At 52.4% G+C, this 16,872-nt stretch overlaps 1 protein-coding gene across 2 annotated transcripts in view; it reads left to right on the top strand.

Annotated features, from left to right (window-relative positions):
• Positions 1 to 16,872, top strand: part of SH3BP4 (SH3 domain binding protein 4) — a 99,699-nt gene that overhangs the window by 10,509 nt on the left and 72,318 nt on the right. Inside the window, exon 1 of one of the 2 annotated variants that reach the window (XM_018040876.1) lies at positions 6,810 to 6,917. The exons of the other annotated variant lie outside the window; for it this stretch is intronic. The gene's annotated coding sequence lies outside the window, so the exon portion shown is untranslated. Of the gene's footprint in view, positions 1 to 6,809; positions 6,918 to 16,872 lie in introns of those variants that run through there. 2 annotated transcript variants of the gene reach the window in all.

The raw sequence follows: 16,872 nt of genomic DNA, 5'->3' as shown, positions 1-16,872 counted from the left end.
ATTTACTGTCAATCTCTTAGGGGATGCACCCTCTTAACAAGCCCTTGTTCATAGACAGTTTCCAAATTATAAAAGTTACTGCAGTGAACATCTTTCGAAACATGTAAGTTTTTTCTTCCAATGATTTTCTTTTCTTTTATTCTTAACTTCTATAAAGAACTTCTAACTTTATTAATGATTGGGTGAAGGTATAACTGGAGGAGGAAACAGCAACCCAGTCCAGTATTCTTGCCTGGAGAATCCCATGGACAGATGAGCCTGGTGGGCTACAGTGTATGGGTCACAGAGTCAGACACAGCTTAGCTACTGAGCACACACAAAGACATAATCGCTGCTCAGAAAAGCATGTCCAAAGGGAGTGACATCCGGGAGAGTTTCTCTATCTGTTGAGTGAAACTTGGTGAACTTTGAGATCAGTCTCAGCCTCTCTGGCACTCCTTTGCAAGGAATTGATTTCTTTTTTTTTTTTTAATTAATGTAATTATTTATTTGGCTGCACCGGGTCTTAGTTGCCGTACTCGGGATCTTGAGTTTCAGCATGTGGAACCCAGTTCCCTGACCAGGAATTGAACCCAGGTCCTCTGCATCGGGAGCCCAGATTCTTAGCCACTGGAGCACCGGGAAATTCCTGGGGAATTGATTTCTGACCGACCGGGTGCTCACTCTACCTTGTGAGTTTTGGCAGGCAGGGGCTGGGAGTGCTTATCATGGTTTTAGGGAATGTACACGCATGCCAGTTTCAGAAACAGTACCATATGGGGACGTCGTGTGTCCTGAAGCCCGGGAAATGTTTCTGTTGGACATCTTCAGGGCCCTCTCCCCGCTGGAAAGGGAAGCGGCTGATGTGCATGCATTCGGCTTCAGGAGCTGCCACTTGGAGCTCGCCAGGCTCCTGTCGCTATGGATGTCAGGAGTGATCCGTGGGGCTCTCTGTGTTCCTTGGGGAGCTGTGACCTGAAGGACTGCACTTTGATCTAGCACACGGTGATGGCGCAGACTTGATTTCTGAGACCTGTGTGTTCATTAAGGGCAGAAAGTACTTAATACCTTCCACTGATGGTAAGGCCGTAATTTTGATTTCTAGCTGCAGTCTGGCGTCACAGCACTTCTTCCTTCTGGCAGGAGGGGGATGCTGAGTTATGGGCAGAATATTGGTTGGCCCGTGTCCTGAGCATGGTTTGTGGGGGACCTGGCTGCCTCCTCTGTCTTGGCGTCCGGGTTCCCGTGAGTCATCGTCCACTCAGCGTAAGATGAGGCGGCACTTTTCAGGCTGGCCGGGAGGCAGGAGGACTGCTCTTTCATGCTGGTTATTTGTCCTGGCTGCCAGGCCCACCTCATGGAGTTTGAGGGGGTGGGGAGCCCCTAGATCAGGCTTGAGAACCAGGCCCTCTTGTAACTCATGCATTTCCTCCCTCACTGTGACCCAGATTGATGAGGGGGTGGGGATGGAGGGGATGGAAAGTCCACCAGGGACAGCCTCTGTGCCAGGAATCGGCCGCCAGTGTCCCAGGAGAAGAGGTCAGGACTCCCCAGGTGTGCTGGAGGTCAGGACTGGCTCCCCAGAGAAGCCCTGCTAAGTGGGGGCCCCGAAGGAATTGAGTGGAAGCCCTACGGATACTTATGTGTGGCGGGCGGTTGGGTGAATGCCAGGAACTAATAGAGGTGCTAGTTTTCTGGGAGCATGCAGAGAGGATGGGAAATGCGGGTGGCAGGCATCTGGAAGGGTGGGTCCTTCGGGTCATCAGTCGGCTTTGAACTTTTATCTCAGGCCACCGGGAAGATGATGACAAGGAACCTGACTTGCAAGGGGTCCAGAAGCTGAGCAGATGACCATGCCTCCCTGCTCACATCCGTGATCCCCTGTAGCTACCTGGGGGTCCCCTCCTGTTGCCCCACTCTGCAACCCACGTGGGGAGCCATGCCCTTCTAACCTACTGTGAGAGTATCGTAGAATCATCTGAATGTTTAAACGACCACCCTGGACAGTTTTAAGAGTGACCTTCATTACCCAAATGACACTTGGCAACTGGGCCTGCTGTCGGATTATCGAGTCGTAGCATCTCGTGTTCCAGAAAGGAGAAGGTGTGGATCAAGACGCAGAGGCTGCCTGGATAAAACGACATGGGAGGGACCCGGTGAGACAGATCCAAGTGCCTCGCCCTGGTCAGTGGAGTCCCTGGCCATTTCTGAGCATGGCTGTCCCCCTCAACCCCGCGCTCACCAGGCCTGGCAGTCATTCCCCTCCCACGGCCCCCTTCTCCGGCCCCCTTCTCCGCCCCCCTTGAGTTGGTAGCCACAAAGCTGCGGCTTTGCTGGCCTTCCAGAAGATTTCTGTGTTTAACCCAAATTCACCTGGCTAATCCTGCGTCTACTTCTGGGGAAAAACTTCAGTCCCACCTTCTGCGCCAGTCAGACAACCCACTGTTCATCACGTTCTCGGAGTAAAGCCATTCCTTTATCAAGGTTAAAAGGGACAGAACTAAAAGCTGGACAATGATGTCATAAATACCACTTTTTTTTTGTCATTAGTGAAATTGTCAAGAAATTGGCCGCTTGCTAAATGGAGGGTCTGATGATTATTCTGGGAAGAAGCAGGGCTATTTTGATGAGCAGGAACACACACAGCAGAGGGTGACTCCCATGGGGACTGGGTGTTGGAAGGTTGTTAGTAACAGGTGTGCAAGGCATTCAGGACAAAGTGTCGATTTATGGCTTAGCAGACCACTGTAAATTAGGCATTATGGGAAAATCTGGAGCAAGTGTGACTTTGAATATGTCAGGTTGCTTGCGGTTGTCCTTTGCCTTCAGGTTTTACTGCTGGGAATTGCAAATAGACAGCTCCGTAGAGCTTGCACACCAGGCTAGCAGGAGTGTACAGAAGTGGTTTGGGTGTGAAAACTGATGGGCCGGTCTGGGGTGGTCATCTCCCCATTCACCTAAAACCCCCTTCGTTGTCCTTAACAAAAAAAGTATACTGTAAATTTAACATGTTTAGGGGAGAAAGAGGAGAAAAGGCAGCTAATATTTGTCAAACAGATAGAGGCATTCAGTATAACAGGTGCCCTCACTTTTAATTTATAAGATCCTTCTAAAAGCCAGCGGATTTCCCTGGTAGCTCAGACGGTAAAGCATCTGTCTGCAATGCAGGAGATCTGGGTTCAATCCCTGGGTTGGGAAGATCCCCTGGAGAAGGAAATGGCAACCCACTCCAGTACTCTTGCCTGGAAAATTCCATGGATGGAGGGGCCTGGCTGACTACAGTCCATGGGGTCGCAAAGAGTTGGACACGACTGAGCGACTTCACTTCTTCTAAAAGCCAGCAGGGTAGGTGGCTTTGCTCACATCTTCCAATGATGAAACCGGAGCCAAAAAGGGTAATTATTGTGTCCCTGGACACAGGGAGTATCCAAAAACCCAAGGGAGTAAGCTGTTGTATGTCTTCCTTATGCCTGGATATTATCCGAGAGGGTTATTTATCCAAAGCATGAATGCCAGGCTCTGCATGCAGCTGTTCAGTTGTGGAAACGTACACCGTTAGAGTGGGAGGATTAAGTGCATTGAAAATGACCCCAAACCAGACATTGCCCTGGAAGATGTTCGTTCACCAGCACCTGTCAGATCAGCCGTGCTAGCGTTCTCACCTGGACCCCACGTGGCGCACTGCTCGCTTCCCACCCACTTGAGCTCATCCTAGACCCCGGCATCATGTAATAGCGACTCTTTCCTCACATCCTGCATTTGAGGATGCCTGTGCCTTGACCCCCACTTAGCTTCCTTTGAGTTACAAGAATACTCAGAAACTTCAGAAATAAGTTCTTTTCGTTGATGGCAAGTAGTGCTGGAAATCCCATGGACAGAGGAGCCCTGGCGCGCTGCAGTCCCTGGGGTCGAAGAGTCCGACACGACTTAGCAACTGAATCCGAGACTCTGATTAGCCCTTATATGTTCAGCTAAGAACTAGTGCAGTAGGGGAACCTCTCACGGGCTTGGTGCCCCCGGTTTTCCTGCCTGCCACCCACGGAGGAGCCCCACCAGACTTCCCTCCATCAGGTGAGGGCACCACCTGGTCCCCTGTGACCCATCTGAGCACAGCTGAGGGAGGGGAAGGTGGGCTGCGGTCCACCAGCAGGTCTGGGGCTCTGGTTATCTTGGTGATGACTGATGGAATGTCCCGGGGCTTGCCTTTTTGAGTGCTTGATCTCAAGAGGGAATTTTTGAAAGTAGCAACATCAGTAGTACCACTGGTGGTGGTGGGGTTACAGTTGTATTTCTGGGATGGGACATCCCAAGGAGCCACCTGAGTGCCTGGAGCCAGGTGAACCCCAGTGCCATCCCTGTTGTTTTTTTCCAAGGCATCTCTTCTTTTAATTTTAAAATACTCTTTAACCCAAGAGTTCGTAAGTATTTAATTTTTCCCTTGTCTCTTTCCTCCTCTTCCTTCCTACTCAACTGGAGTCAGCGATGCCCTGTGCAGCTCTCTTCTTTAGAGGGTTTTGGGGTTTCCAGGTTGCTTCTCATGTTTGCGAACGCTCCTTGGATACTCGAGCGGCAGCTGCGTTTTCTCCAGAACACGCACGTGAACATGAATCAATCAGATTACGTTCATTGATTACGTTACGTTTCACGCGGTGGCCAGAAGGAGTCAAGGGTCGGGCTCCCGTTTCCCAACGGGACTGTGTTCCCTGGATCAACCCTAACAGCTCCTCTGTATATATGAGCTGTTCTGGCAGCTGATTGGATCTTTGGATCAATCAGAAAATGCTCTCCCGTATGTGTTCAGTGTTTGTGGTCTGAATTGTGCCTTTCTCATCGTGCTTTACTGTCTTCCCTCTGGGGTCCTTTTCAGATGTGCGTCTTGTGGAGTCTAAGCTTTTCTTCTCCCTGGGTCAGTGGTCCTTCCTGGATGTCTTATGTTGGTAACAATCATATGCTTGGTTCCATCACTGCCTCTCCCGTGAAGGCTTTGCTCCTTCTAGCCTCCCTTTGAGCGTGGTTTGGAAGCTAAACGACCCGAGAACATGGCCCTAGTTACCTTCATTAAAACGGAGGACATTTCGCCGGAAGTGTTTGGTGCATGTCGAGAGCCGCGTCGGGACTCAGGCACTCTGCTGCTCCCTGGGCAGAGCGAGTGTTTCAGCCTGGATTCCTCCCCGGGTTCCCTCTCCCCAGGGCCCCGGGGCGCTGTGTTCCCCCGGTGATGAGGCGTCTGTGATGCAGCTGTGTTCTCTGTGGCGAGGTTTCTCTAATGAGTCGGGGTTTGCAGGCTTGAGTGTGTGGTTTGATTTTGTGTGCCTTGATGCTTAAGGACTTTCGGGGTCCCCCTCCCCCGCGTGCAGTCCCTTCTGTGTGCCCGGGCGGTTGTGTGTGTCACGTGGACTGTGGGCTTTGATGGGACCCTGCAGTCATGTGACCCTGGGCACTGCCCTCAGCTGTGCCTGGTGTGGCTCTCTGGGCCGCGTCTGCCTGGGAGGCCGACCCCCTCCTGTTCTTCCCGCTCACCTGCTCATCCGTGAGCTTTGCGGACACGCCTGGTGGCTCAGTGCGCTAGACGCGGTTCAGCAGTGCCCTTTGCCCTTTGCCAAGAACTGAGAGCAGGAGCTGACCGTGCTTATTCTAGGCCTGCACACTTTCGAGGCCTTCCTGGTTTCACAGAGCAAGTCTGGCCTTTTCAGCCCGGCACTGGGTCTGGTAGGCTGTCCTTGAGCTTTCTGTCTCCAGCCTACCCTTTTCTGCACCGGCCTGCTGGTCCCCGAGATGCCACATGGTGATGCCCCAGTGTGATGTGTATGGACCCTTCTCCACAGGCCTTGGGGATAAATGTCTCACAAGGACACTCACACATGGTGGCCCTGAATGTCTTCCTGTTTTTGTTCCAGCTACATTGGTTAGACATACTGGTGATCTGAAACTTAAAACATAAACATTCAAAAAACTTGGGGCTTCCCTTGTAGCTCAGTTGGTAAAGAATCTGCCTGCAGTGCAGGAGACCTGGGTTCCATCCCTGGGTTGGGAAGATCCCCTGGAGAAGGAAATGGCAACCCACTCCAGTATGCTTGCCTGGAAAATCTCATGGACAGAGGGGCCTGGAGGGCTGCAGTTCATGGGGTTGCAAAGACTCGGGCATGACTGAGCAACTAACACTTATATTATTCAAAAAACTAAGATCATGGCATAAAACTAAAGATTCAGAATACTAGGATCATGGCATCCGGTCCCATCACTTCATGGCAAATAGATGGAGAAACAATGGAAACAGTGACAGACTATTTTCTTGGGCTCCAAAATCACTGCAGATGCTGACTGCAGCCATAAACTTGCTCCTTGGAAGAAAAGCTATGACAAACCTAGACAGCATATTAAAAAGCAGAGACTTTGCCAACAAAGGTCCATCTAGTCAAAGCTATGGTTTTTCCAGTAGTCATGTATGGATGTGAGAGTTGGACTATAAAGAAAGCTGAGCAACGACGAATTGATGCTTTTGAACTGTGGTGTTGGAGAAGACTCTTGAGAGTCCCTTGGACTGCAAGGAGATCCAACCCCAGTCCATTCTAAAGGAAATCAGTCCTGAATATTCATGGGAAGGACTGATGTTGAAGCTGAGACTCCAATACTTTGGCCACCTGATGCGAAGAAGACCCCGATTATGGGAAAGATTGAAGGCAGGAGGAGAAGGGGACGACAGAGGATGAGATGGTTGGATGGCATCATGGACTCGATGGACATGAGTTTGAGTAAACTCCTGGAGTTGGCGATGGACACGGAGGCCTGGCGTGCTGCAGTGCATGGGGTTGCAAAGAGTCGGACACGACTGAGTGACTGAACTGAACTGAACTGAACATTGGTCAGAACAGCCACCATCACTGGTGACTGACCCGGACAGCATCCTTCCTTTGCTTCTGGACTTAAGGCAGGCCTTGGTGAGTCTGTGTACCTGGGCTGGGCGTCTCTCCTTCTCTGAGCATCAGATTCACCGGGAGGGTTGCAGTCTTGCTCGGGGCCCTCTGTTAGAGTCAGTCGACCTCAGGCTGAGCCCCTGCATCCTCAATTATAGAGGCACCCTAAATGACCCTCTGCGCAGCTTCAAGTGACCCCTTTGGAACCCACGTCTTGAAGAGTATGTTCCTCAGATGATGGTTTTTCAAAAATGTCAGTGCACCTTACATTGTTTTGTTGTAAGAAAAGTATGTGCTTTTGTAATCATTCCAAATACTACTGTCGCCTGGAGAGTGAAGAGTGAGTCACGCTCCCCCACTGGGGCCGGCTGTATCTCTGCTTCTGACAACTCTCCCGGGGCGAATTCCATCAGGTTGTAGATTTTTCTGCCGACCTGTGTCACTCAGGGTTCCGCTTCTGTATCCCCAAGTGAGGTTTAGGTATAATTTCCCTTTTTGTTTATCACTTGGGGATCAAGATCACTTTTTGCCTCGTAAAGCAACTGGCAAAGGGACTTTTTTTTTTTTTTTTCTTTTGAGAAACTGCTTTAGACTTATCCTGAGGGGAATCAGGTGGCAATGGCAAGGATTTAGATGGTGTGTTGCGGCAGGGCACTGCCAGACACCAATTTCAGAAACTCTGTGAAGAAAACAAAATAGGCCACTGTATAGGACCTCCCTCTCTTTTTAGAAATTATTTATTTTTAAATTGTAGTTTTATAAAAACAACACATAATGTAAAATTTACCATTTTGACAGTTTTTAAAATCATACAGTTGAACAGTGTAACGTGAATTCACATGGTGGTACAGCTGGTCTTCAAAACTTTTTCAGTTTCCCAAACTGAAACTTACCCAGTAAACCTTGCCCCGTTTCCCCTTCTCCTGTAGCACCAGCTGAGCACCGTCTTTCCACTTTCCGTTTCTGTGGATTTGACTCACATAGCCCATATAAGTGGAATCATATAGTACTTGTCTGTTTTTGTGACTGGCATTTATCTTACTTAGAATATCCCTCAGGTTTCACCCGGGTGGTAGCCTGTGACAGAACTCCTTCCTTCTTAGGGCTGAAGGATGTTCCGTTATACGGATGGACCACGTTTTGTTTCCCACCCATCCATTCTTGGGCCTCTGGTTTGCACCTCTTGGCGATTGTGAATGATGCTGCTGTGAACACAGGTGTGGGCAAATCTCTCTTTGAGAAGCTGCTTTCACTTTTGGATAGATACCCAGAGGTGGGATTTCTTTATCATAGGGTAGTTTTGCTTTTGATTTTTTGAGAAACCTCCATACTCTGTTCCCCGGCGGTGGTACCAGTTTGCATCCCCACCGACTCCGCACAAGGGTTCCAGCCTCTCCATCCTCATCCACACTTGTGACTTTCTGATTTTTATACACAGCCAGCCTAAAGGGTGTGAGGTGACATCTCCTGGTTTTGAGTTGCATTTCCTTCTGATTAGCGGTATTGAGCATCTTTTCATATGCTTATTGGCTAGCCTGCTCTTTTTAAATGGCATTCATTTACTTAGATTTTTCTGTCAAGTGTTTCTGAGGAGGCTTTTTCTTCATACTCCTGGTAAGATGGAAACTCAAGTGAACTGATAGGGATTTCACGCTTTGACCCCTGCAGGCGTGCTGGGGGAACTTATTTTTGAATAGACTATTTAGAAGGAGGAGCTCCTTGTGAAAAGGGGGATCGCTGCCTTCGCTGTCCCCCGTCCCCTGCCTTCATCCCAGAAAGCCACTTGCCCCTTTGCAGGCTGTTTAAAGTGTTCAAGTGTGTTCTGATGAAGGACACCTGTAGAACATGGTTGTCACCCTGTCGATTTGAAATGTAAGAACTGAAGTCACCCAGTGCCTCTCGCTAGGGCTTCCCCGTGGCTCAGGCAGTCAAGAATCTGCCTGCAATGCGGGAGACCCGGCTTCGATCCCTAAGTTGGGAACATCCTCTGGAGGAGGGAATGGCCACCCCCTCCAGTATCCTTGCCTGGGAAATCCCATGGACAGAGGAGCCTGGCAGGCTACAATCCTTGGGGTTGAAAAGAGTCAGACACAAGTGAGTGACTAACATACCATAGTATGCCTCTAAGGAGTGGAGGTCAGCTGTCTTTTCTGTTTGTTTCTAAGTGAAAAGTGAAAGTGTTAGTCACTCAGTCCTGTCTGACTCTTGGTGACCCCATGGGCTCGCCTAGCTCCTCGTCACTGGAATTCTCCAGGCAAGAGTACTGAAGTGGGTAATCATTCCCTTCTCCAGGGCATCTTCCCAACCCAGGGGTCACACCCAGGTCTCCTGCACTACAGGCAGAATCTTAACCATCTGAGCCACCGGAGAAACCCGCCCACACAGAGTATGAGCCATTCTCGAAGCGCTTTCCCCAGTCTGGTTTGATAGGTGTGATTTGGAAGGTTAGGCTGATCCTTGCAGAAGAAATATTTACACTTATCTCAGTGGATCAGCTCCTCACCTGCCTGAGGGAAGGTCCTTTAGAAATTCAGGAAAGCCATGAACTTGATTCCACTTTGCTGCCCTTTATTTTTTTGAGCTCCAAAACCGCTAAAGATGATGACTGCAGCCATGAAACTAAAAGACGCTTACTCCTTGGAAGAAAAGTTATGACCAACCTAGACAGCATATTAAAAAGCAGAGACATTACGTTGCCAACAAACGTCCATCTAGTCAAGGCTATGGTTTTTCCAGTAGCCATGTGTGGATGTGAGAATTGGACTCTAAAGAAAGCTGAGCACTGAAGAATTGAGGCTTTTGAACTGTGGTGTTGGAGAAGACTCTTGAGAGTCCCTTGGACAGCAAGGAGATCCAACCAGTCCATCCTAAAGGAAATCAGTGCTGACTGTTCATTGGAAGGACTGATGTTGAAGCTGAAACTCCAATACTTTGGCCGCCTGATACAAAGAGCTGACTCATTTGAAAAGACCCTGATGCTGGGAAGGATTGAATGTAGGAAGATAAGGGAAAAACAGAGGATGAGATGGTTGGATGGCATCACCGACTCAATGGACGTATGTTTGAATAAGCTCCGGGAGTTGGTGATGGACAGGGAGGCCTGGTGTGCTGCAGTCCATGGGATCGCAAAGAATTGGGCATGACTGAGTGACCGAACTGAACTGAAAACGCACAGTATGTGGCGCGGGTGGAGTGGGTGGGCCTGTTGACACGCACCCTTGGCTGACAGTTATCCTGAAATGCAACTTGGGGTTTGCCAGTCCCCCTGGGAGCCCAGGAGTTTCTGGAATCTTTAGCTGGACTTGGCCCTGAGGCTCTTGCTTTGAGGGGTGGGCCCTTCTACTGCTCCGGGAGGCAGGAGCTCTGTTCCCACGCTGCAAGGTCCAGCCTCCTTAGCTCAGAAAGGGCGAGGGGTTTGAGCCCAGCCCAGCTGCTCTGACTTCTCGCTGCCCCTCACCTTCCCTGTTCACAGGCAAGTGTTGGGGTCCCTTTTGGCTGCTGGCGGGGAGGAAGGGCAGGAATTAGGTGGCTCTGAGTCGGTCTCTGCACCCACCCTGGGAAAGTAGTTCATCCTTAACCGTGCAGGCCCGCCGCGACACGTGGCGATTTGTGATGGGGATAATTGTATAACTTGCCCGATTAGAGGCGCGTGTGGAGCTTGCCTGACTCATGGCTCAGCCCCGCCCGGGGAGCAGTCGAGCTGGCCCAGCCGGCAGCTGCCTGCAGCCCGAGGGGTTGGGGATGAGGCGGGCGGTGACTGGGGCGTGGTGGATCTCTCTGGATCGGCATGGCGCAGAGTTGGACGGACGGCATCCAGCAGCTCCATGCCGGAATGCTCTGCCCAGGGAAAGGAGTTTGGTTTGGGTTGAGTTGCTTTCCCCTAAACGGAGTCCTTCTGGCCTGTGAGCACTAGGGCAGCACCGCGCCCACGGCTGCTGCCCCTTCTTACTTTTCACAGATGGAGAAGCTTCCCCTGGGGAAGCTGAGCCACATCCCAGGGCCCACTGTGGCCGCCTTCCTCCCAGACGTGGCCTGCCCCCAGGCCTGGGGCCCCCTTCTATCAGGGCCTGAATTCCATCCTGGAACAGCTGTCACCTGCCCTTGCCTGGAGACTCATGCCTGCCTCTAGAATCCTACCTGTGAAGCAGGCATTGTGAGCGTCTTCTCTCAGCATTAGGGGAAACCCGGGGGCACGAAGCAGTTCCCCTGAACTCTGAGGGTCAGAAATCAAACAAATGTGGTTTGACTTGGAGCACCCCCCTTCCCCCGACCACCTCCCCGCTTCTCGTCCTGAACGAAGCTAAAAGGGGATGAGTTTCTTCCCTCCTGTGTCATCCTCGGGTGCCCTCCTGCCCAGTGTTTCCAAGTCCTGGGCAGACGGCCATCAGTTCTCCGAATTGATTGAGGACCCCAGAGCCCAGGAGTCCAGGGCTGAGTTCGGCATCAGGGACGTTGCATGTCCTCCATACGGCTGGCATCTCCGAGGCTGGGGGCCGAGCTCTCACCCAGAGACCCCTCTGAAAGATGCCTGCAGACCCGGGGGACCTCCTCAGATAACCCATCCATCCCAGCAAGGGGGGGCCCCCTGCTCACCTGGCCAGGTATTGCATAAAGGCCCGAGCAAGTGGTGTCTGGGCCCTTCTATAAAATTTTTTTTTTTATATAAATACAGGCCAGGTTCTCACCTGTTTATCCAGCCTCTCAGGCTGTAACTTCCTATTGCCGTTCTAGTCAGCGGACAGTTCTGAGTCTAACCGGAGTCCTTAGGAGGGCAGAAGGCAGAGTGTGTGACTGAGCAGCTTTTACATACAGCTGCCTGCAGCCTTGTGCTCTTCCTCTGTTGCTTGTTTTGTGATAAATAGAGGAGCTTATATTTATGCCCTTCCCACTGGCAGCAAAGAGGGAGGGAGTAGCCTGGAGAGGGGGGTTAGTAGAGGTCAGGCCAGGTGACCAAGGTCAACATCAACAGTGGCAAGCCCTGTGGACAGTATATGCCCTTGTGCGGGGTGAAGAGGGCACCTCCCCAGCCGCCTTCCTCCCCAGGATCCACAGCCCCAGTCTTCACCCTGAAAAGAAGCAGACACACCCCAGCTGAGGGGCAGTTACCCAACACCTGCCTGGTCTTGCTCAGAACCGTCAAGGTCACTGAAGACAAAGAGTGCCTGTGGAATTGTCACGGTCCAGAGGAGCCTCAGGAGACAGGGCTGAATGTCGTGTGATATCTGGCAGGGATCCTGGGATGGAGAAAGGACATGACAGAGAAACTCAGGGAATCTCAGGGCTTCCCTTGTGCCGTAGTGGTAAAGAGTCCACCTGCCAATGCAGGAGATGAGGGTTCGATCCCTGGGTCTGGAAGGTCCCCTGCAGAAGGAAATGACAACTCCAGTACTCTTGCCTGGGAAATCCCATGGACGGAGGAGCCTCGTGGGCTACAGTCTCCGGGGTAGTAAAGGGTTGGACGTGACTGAGCCGCTAAACAACAACAGAAAGGGAATCTGAATATAGAGTGAACTGAACTAAAGGCCCGTCATCATTCATTGGCAAATGGGCCATCCTAATGGGAGATTTTAATAATAGGGAAGTCAGGTGTTGGTTGGCATATGGGGATGACTTGTCTTATCTTGACGACTTTTCTATGCATCCAAATCCACTTTAAAAGGAAGTTTGTTTTAGAAAAGAGACAAGACGGTGGCAGGGAGGGCCGCTGGGAGGCAGGGCTGCCAGGGCGCGGCTCTCAGGCCCTTGGCTCTGGTTGGTATCTGCCGTCGGCGGTAACCGTGGCTGGAGTCCAGAGGGTGCCCTGCAGTGCGGGCCCGTGGTTTTGGGCGGCCCCCGCCAGGGAGGAGCCCAGGCCCCCTCACCTTCTGCCAAGCGTGGTGCCCACCCCTCCAGGTCAGGCGCTGGCCTGTCTCCTCCAGTCAGCAGGCTCTTTGTTCTCTCCTGGAGTAGACTTTTAACAGTGAGCTGCTCTCCAGGTCAGTGAGGAAGCCAGCTTCCAAACACAAAGCACAGGTCAGCTCTGCCAGGTGAACTTGAACTTGAGAAAGGCAGCGGAGCAGCGGGAACAGTGGGGCTGTGTATAAACTGCCCTGCAATTCCGAGTCTGGAACATTAGGCTGGTGAGGAGGGGTGGTCAGGGTGGCTGAGGGCCCCAGTAATCCTGTTAGCGGAAGAGGGGATGAGTCGGTGAAGTTGTCTCTCCTCCGAAGGGGGCTGACTGCAGCACGCACGGCTGATCGAGGCATCCGCTCCTTCAGGCATCTTCTGCTGATGCCGAGTCAGCGCTGGGGGAGCAAGCACTGTGACGTGCCCTGCACCGGAAAAGTCACTGAGCACACACACACGCATGGAGGCTCCGGCCCCTGCACTTGAGCTTGTCATCTTCTTAGGCCAGAAGGCTTTCTTAGGGGACTCGGCTCCGGGACAGCATGGGGACAAATGTCTGTCTCCAGCTGGACCTGCCGTCCTCTGGCCAGTTTTCTGTGCCCAGGGATCGCCGGGGACGGGGGCAGTTCTGAGCAGCTCCTGGTGATGGGAGGAGGTTGCTGATGTGGGGACCGCACGCTGAGTGGCAGGGGGCCTCTGTCTGGGCTGAGATTCAGCTGGAAAGAGATAAGGGGGCGTCAGGTGGGAGGAGCAGAGATGGCAGTCATCCTGGGTGGCCCTTATGTGCGCACATTGGTTCCTCATCGCAGGGTAAATCCTGGAGCACTTACGTAGCGCCAACTGTAGGCCCCGAGCTCTTCTAAACGCTTCACACATACACTCCCCACAACAGCTTGTAGGTTGGGGGCCCTTTTTTAAAGATGAAGGCAGGTCTGCTCCCAGCTCAAGGTCCTGCCAGTGGGAGGGCATGGGAGTGATGCTCCTGGGCCCCAGGCAGCCCACCCAGCCTGGCGCCTCCTCGGGTGGGACAGCTGGAGTTCCCCAGCCAGTGTGTTTACACAGACAGGCATCACCCTAGAGCTTAGGGTCCCTGAGCTGGGCGAGCTCCTGGTGTTGGGAGCTTCTGGGGCCGCCCTTCTCTTGACAACTTCTGGACCCAGAGACTCCCGCGATGGACATAGAGCGGGGATGGCTGCTTCAGTGACCACCCCCACGCCCCACACCCGGGGACCACTTCCCTGCTGTCGGAGCTTTCCAGAAGTTTCTCTCTTCGCCACTCTTACCTCTCAGGTGCACAGATCTAAGACTCTGCATGTTTGAGTTAACACCACCGCATTCCCCAGCCACCCTGGGAAGAAACCTCTCCTGATTCCTAATGTGCTCAAGGTATGTTTGAGCCAACTCGTTTTCTGGTCCTTTTCAGCTCTTCCATGCAAGCAGGCTGTGCAGCTTGTGGGGAGGTTTTCTACAGCCAGCCTGATCTTTAGGTCCTGGGCATTCCCTGTGTCTCTCCTGGCCATGGGACAGGAGCCCCATCAGCAGGGTGGCTGCCTTGCCGTGGCCCTGGGGGCTTTGCTCCTGTAGCCAAGGGCAGCTTCGTCCCCTTCAGGTGATGTTCATGGTTTGCACTTTTTGCCTCTGTCACTCCCTCTGGAAGTGCTTTGTCACTCATTCAACAAATATTTGAGAGCCTGCTGCACCTGGGAGTATGGAGGGGGCAAAGGACAGAGTCCCGGGCACAGCCCACTTTCCATCCGTGGGCAGCAGGGCCCAGATACCCTTTCCCTAGGGCCCAGGCCGAGCTGGCATGCACTGGGCTGTGTGCTCACCGACCAGGGCTGCCCTGTACGCTGAACTCTGGCTGGGCCCCTGCGCTGCTGCCAGCCGCAGTCTCGCCCATCAGCCCGCGTAAGAAGGTTTCTTTTGTTCGGTGCTATTGGCATGATTGAATCCATTGCTGTTGCCAAACAGGATGTGGTCTGGGTGACTCCCAGCTTCCAGCAATCGAAGGTTCTTGTTTTCCACTGCCTGGAGAGGGACAAACCCCATAACCACAGGGCGCTTCGGGGGCCCTGGGGGGAGCCCTGGGTTAATGAAGAGCTCAGCACGGCAGCGTCTGGGACCAGCATCTTTAATTGCATGGGAGGGAGGGGGAGAGGTGGGGCGATTTCTTACAGTCATAACCCCGCCCAGGAGGAGATGGCTTCCAGGTGAGGCTGGAGGCCTGTGAGTTTGGTTTGGGAGGAGGGTTTCTAGGTGGGGCCCTCCTTCCAGGTCACAGCTGGGCCACTTCTCTGCAGAGCAAGGAGATCGGGAAGGGGGCCACCTTTTCCCCAGGCCTGCAGTGCCTGTCCTTACCATTCCACTGGGTTATCAGGGGGCCAGGCCATGTGGTTCCTAAATCTTGAATGCATGTGTGCGTGTGTGGTTGTGTCAACTCTCTGCAACCCAATGGACTGCAGCCTGCCAGGCTCCTCTGTCCATGGGATTCTCCAGGCAAGAATACGGGAGTGGGTTGCCACATCCTCCTCCAGGGGATCTTCCCAACCAACCCAGGGATTGAACCTGCTTCTCTTAAGTCTCCTGCATTAGCAGGTGTGTCCCTTACCATTAACACCACCTGGGAAGCCTGTAGATACAAATAACACTTAAATATTTGGGATGAATAGAAGGTGGCAGAAACAGTGACCACTCATAGAGACTGGTATAGCTTCTCCCTTTCCATGGTTTTCCCCATTTTTTCTTGCTGGATTGTAGGAGTTCTTCGACTTTTCTGGAAAATAAGTCTTTCTTGGCTGTGAGCATTGCAAATATTGCCTCCTAGTTTACTTGCCCACACGTGCTTTAAAAATCCAATGAGGCACGTTCCGAATCCGTCCTGGGGGATAATTTACACAACTGTTTTCCAAGCGTTCCTCGTTCGGGCCGGTGTGTCCTTGGTCTCGGCCAAGGCATCGTGCCTGGGAGGTCATAGGTCCAGCTTATTGTAATGACCCGTCACTGCCTTCTCTCACTTTCTGTTCCACTTCATGGATCACCCACAACCCTCCCCCCGCCCCGGGTCTGGGAGTGCTTTCCTGCACAAATCGTTTTGGTCTCTTAGTCATTTGGGGGAAAATTAGTGAGTCAGCCCAGGACCTTGGGCCTGGGGCACAGCCCCTCCTGGCCACGCAGCTTTAAATCTGCGTTTCTTTGTGGCCCCTGGAGGTGGGAGCTTTACTAAAGGAATGTGGGGTCTGGGGAGCCTGGATGCAGCCTGTTTAGAAGGAATGCATTCCTGGAGGAAGTTAAAATTAGAAAAAGCAGTTACACTTCCTGCCATTCAGCTGCAGTTGGCTGGTGTTTGTTTGCACAAGGATTCTTCTGGTAACAATCTGGGGTCGGTTTCTGGTGGAATGTGACGGTGAAGTCATGGTTTGCGGGATGGAGGTGGTCCGTTTCCATGGTGATCTTTGTTGTTGAAGTCACTGCTTTGTTTGTGAATTCTTGGAGAATTGTGCCAGCATGGAAAAATAGTCTTGAAACAACTCCTTTTTATGGCTAGCAAAAAAGATTTTATTTTTTTTTTGCGAAAGCTCTTGAATGGGAAGTTGATACCGCGGAGTGCATCTGTTTGTCAGTGAACCCTGAAAGGAGTGGACCTGGGCCCTTGCGGGGGCTTGGCTCCCCATCGCCCCGCCCCCTCGCAGGGAGGCCACCTCTCCTGGCGGTGAGGCTTGGACTTCTTGGGGAGCCCCCTGTGACTCTCTGACTGGCGTAGACGGGGAGGGGGGCATCCTCCCACGCCATCTCCAGGATTAGCAAATAAAAATACACTGCATCCTGCCGCGGTTGACTATTTGGGACATACTTAGGGTAATAAAATTTTGTTGCGTATCTGAAATTTAGATTTAACAGGGTGTCCTAACACCCAGACCACATCTGGCTTTTCTCTGTGGTCCTCGGTCTTGCTCTCGTTGGTGCCTGAGCCCCTGCCAGGTGAGGAAGGGACATCGCCTGCTTCTTGCTGGTGGGCCCTGTGGCTTCTCCAGGCTAGTCGCTAGGGGCTTGGACACTTCCTCTTGAAGGCGCTGGGCCGGCCGCTCTCACCTGC

This window comes from Capra hircus, chromosome 3 (genome assembly GCF_001704415.2).
Source record: "Capra hircus breed San Clemente chromosome 3, ASM170441v1, whole genome shotgun sequence".
Lineage (NCBI taxonomy): Eukaryota > Metazoa > Chordata > Mammalia > Artiodactyla > Bovidae > Capra > Capra hircus.
This window is presented reverse-complemented; position numbering and strand designations above follow the sequence as displayed.